The following is a 4,565-nucleotide window of genomic DNA, read 5'->3' on the forward strand; positions in this document are numbered from 1 at the left end:
AAGTGGATCAAGCAGAAGAAATAGAAGCCTACAAGAACTACTTCTGCTTCATGGTTGATGATACAAAGAGCCTTCTCCTATCCATCAACAAGTTGTTGAGAAGGTACACTTCATGCTTCATGATAATCATTTAGCTATTAATCCTTTTCTAGATGACATTAACCATATTTCTGAAATAATCAAAGAATATGTCACCAATGCTGAATATCGTGTCAGTTACTACAAAGATGAACTGACAGCTACTCAGTTCAGATTTGAAGAATTAAGATGTAGTATGGCTAAGTTAGAGAATGACCTTGCAATCAAAACCGAGGCACATCTTACGTCAGCTGAACAATATGAAATTGTGTTAAATCAATGTGAAATCATTGCAAAAGATAATCGTGAGATGTACGCCCAACTCAACACAAAAATCAATAGTTATAAGGCATCCAAAACCCTTCTTAAAGAAAGCTCACATGCCATTCTCTCTGGACCAAAACCATCATGGATCAAATACGGTCTTGGTTATGATGAAATGAACAAACAGATCATGAGTCCCAGTACTCAACCAGAGTTGTTGTCATGTGATCCAAGTCTCTTTACTGGAGACAATGAGGATCAAGAAGAGGTGGTAACTTGCAGTCCTGATGTAATTACCACTTCATTTTCAAGCATCCCATTGGAAGTCACATCATCCCACCATGGAAAGTTTCAATTCAGAAGATGCCACTTCTGAAAAATCAAATATCTCTGGCTCAAGATCTAGTGATAAACAACCCAAATTATATGAGCTAATAGGATATTCCAAGACTGAACCCATTGAATTCCTCCGTCAAGAAACATTTCCATCTCTTAATGCTTCTGTCTCTGGAACAAAGGACTTAAGATGTAAATATTATAAGAAACAACAGACTGGGAAGTCTCCAATTCAAGTCAGCAAGGATGAAACCTTGAAGACTGTGAGTAATGAGAAAACTGTTGTTGAAATACTCAAGAGACCTTTCGTTCCAATAAAAATCACTTCACCCATCCCTAAAAAAACAAGAGACAATTGTAAAGCTAACTAATGTATCCAAGAATAAGGGAAAAGAGAACATTGATGTTTCTAAAGAACAAGGTCCAACTGTAGTCCATCCTTCAAAGCCCAAAGTAGTTAAGACTACAAAAAATGACAAGAATAGGAAGACCAAGAGAGTACCAAGGGCTAAGACAAGCCAAGGGAAGACCAAACATACTGGTCCTCCCAAAACTTCAAAGACTCAAAGAACCTCTCCTTCAAATCATGGTTTCTCAAATTATGGATTTCCAAAGCAAACTGGAATCAACTATCAGAATAGCTTCAGACATAACAATCTTCCTGATTTGTCTGAATTGATGAGACCAAGACCCATTCAAACCAACCCATTCATGTATCAGAATAGTAATTACCCTATGAATTCTATTGTTGGTCCATATTGTGGTTTTACTCCATCCATAGGAGGGTACCACATGTTTGGGGAAAAATATGGGTTTCCAATGATCAATCAATTTGGGGGAAATACCCAGTTTCCTATGTTTGATCAATTTAGAATGCTTGTGAACTTTGGATTTCCTTCTATAGGAATTCCTACCCAGTTTACCAACCCACCATCTTTCCCACAGACCAAACCTCAAAAGAAGACCACTAAGAAAGCCAAAAACAAGGTATCTAAAAAACAAGCAAAACCCAAAAAGGTTAATGATAAACAAGAAAAGATTGTCCCAACTCCAACAAGTTCGAAGAAAGCTAACACTCAAGGACCTAAACAAACATGAGTAACTAAACCTTCTCTCTAAATGCATGCTTTTTTGCCGGGGTACCACACAACAATACATGGTACATTGATAGTGGATGCTCCAGGCACATGACCGGGCACGAAGGATATCTCAGAGATTTCAAAATCACAATGCCAGGTCAGTATGTTACTTTCAGAAACAACATGAAGGGAGAAGTTATAGGACATGGAAACATATTGAACGAGAACTTTATGATTAAACGTGTAGCATATGTAGATGGTATTAAACATAACCTTATTAGTGTTGCACAACTGTGTGACAATTATCATGAGGTTTTGTTCACTAAAACCAAGAGTTTGATTATGGATACCAACAAGCGCATCCTTGTTGATTCCCCACGAAATGGGAACATGTATCCTCTTGATATTGACCTAATTGAGGGAACCCCTGATATTTGTCTTCTTTCCAAAGCTGCTTCTAACATCAGTTGGTTGTGGCATAGAAGAATCTCTCACTTCAACTTTGGTTATTTAAAAAAACTCATTGGAAAGGATCTTGTGAGAGGACTACCATTGTTAAAACTTGACAATGATATACTTTGTGTTGCCTGTGAACAAGGAAAAATTTCAAAATCTCCGCAAAAAAGTATAACAAACATAGTGTACCTGAACCTCTTCAACTTATACATATCGATCTGTGTGGTCCCACTACAGTTCCTAGCTTAAGTGGTAAGAAATACATTCTTGTGATTGTGGATGACCATACCAAATTCACTTGGGTGTACTTTCTTCGAAACAAATCAGAAACCACCAATGAGCTAATTAACTTCATTCGCTACATAGAAGTAAGCCACTTAGAAGATTGAGAAGTGACGATGGTGGAAAATTCAAGAACAACGCCTTAGATAGATTTCTTGTATCCAAAGGCATCAAGCACAACGTTTATGCACCCTACACTCCACAATAGAATGGTGTAGTTGAAAGGAAGAATCGGACACTATGTGAAGCTGCCCAATCCATGTTGATCTTTGCAAACCTACCACAATACTTCTAGGCCGAAGCCACTGGAGCCGCTTGTTTCACTCAAAATAGATCCCTGATCAATAACAGGATTGAAGTCACTCCCTATGAAGCAATGAACAAGAGGAAGCCTAACGTCAAGTTCTTTCACATCTTTGGTTGTCGTTGCTACATAAAAAACAACATGGATCAACTACGAAAAATCACACCCTAGGCTGATGAATGTATCTTTCTTGGATATTGCCTTCATGCTGCAACCTATAGAGTTCTGAACAAGAGAACCAGGGTGATAGAGGAAAGCAGTGGTGTCACATTTGACAAAATCTATTTTAGGGTTCTGGATTCAAACTACTTTGGTCCTTAAATGGTAGTATCTTTTGATAAAATGAACCAATCATCACCTGCTAATACTTCTACTCCAGTCCATGCTATTGAAGTAGATTTCGAATTCCTCTTCCAACTCAACCCTCAGCCCTAGAATCAGAAAAGCTCACAAAGACAGCTTCTCCTGATGTCTCTAAACCTCATGAACCATCAAAAGACTCCAGTTCCACCAAAGATCAGGTTGAGAGGGAACCATCTTCGAATGATTCTATCCCTAAAATTCCTTTAGAATCTTCTGAACCATCTACCCCAACCTCCCATCATCAATTTGGACCAGTCATAACAACGGTCACTGCATCCTTTGAGGGTGAACCACCTTTGGATGGTTCCATTCTTAAAGGTACTTTAAAATCCTCCCAACCTTCCAGTCCATGGCTTTAGGGGGAATCCTACTCAACTGGTTCCAGTCCTTCCAGTTCCTTTACATCCACTCCATCTGTTGAATTCAACCATGCAACAGTTGAGGGGGAACCACTTGTTTCAGGTAGTTCCGGACTCTTTCATGATGATCTTTTTGAAGGAACATTCATATCTGACTACCCACCTCATCCAAAAGAAAAATATAAGGTAGTATGCACTCCTCAAATCCTTAAGGAATCTCGTCTCACAAAATGGACAAAGGATAATCCAGCCGAACAAATCATAAGTGATCTAGATTTTGGAGTAGTGACTCGTTCAACAACCAAGAACGAATGCTTATATGCAAGCTTTCTATCCATGATAGAGCCTAAAGGAATCAAAGAGCCTCTACACGATACAGATTGGGTAAAAGCAATGCAAGAAGAGTTAGCTGAATTTGAACACAACAACGTATGGGACTTAGTGCCAACACCAGAAGGAGTATCAGTTATTGGTTCAAGATGGGTTTACAGGAACAAAAGTGATGAAGATGGAGTCATCATCAGGAACAAAGCCAGATTGGCTGTCAAAGGCTACTCGCAGCAAGAAGGCATAGCCTATGATGAAACCTTTGCACCTGTTGCAAGAACAGAAGCCATTAGGATTTTCTTGGCATTTGCTGCACATAAGAACTTTAAGGTTTACCAAATTGATGTGCAGTGTGCATTCTTAAACGGTTAAATAGATAGGGATGTCTATGTTCAATAACCTCCTGGATTCGAAGATCCAAAGTTCCCCAACCATTGCTATAAGCTTCAAAAGGATGTCTATGGATTGAAGCAAGCTCCAAGAGCATGGTATGGAACACTATCCAAATTCTTGGAAAACTCAAAATTTCAAAGAGGTTCTATCGACCCCACTCTCTTTAGGAAAATACACAACATCCATTCGATCATCGTGCAAATATACGTCGACGACATCATAATCGTTTCAACCAACAAGGACCTTAGTGATGAGTTTGTCGAGTTGATGAAAACCAAATTTAGAATGAGTATGATGGGTGGGCTCAACTACTTCCTAGGTCTA

This window comes from Lactuca virosa, chromosome 8 (assembly GCF_052849685.1).
Source record: "Lactuca virosa cultivar CGN04683 chromosome 8, Lactuca_virosa_CGN04683_v6, whole genome shotgun sequence".
Taxonomy (NCBI): domain Eukaryota; kingdom Viridiplantae; phylum Streptophyta; class Magnoliopsida; order Asterales; family Asteraceae; genus Lactuca; species Lactuca virosa.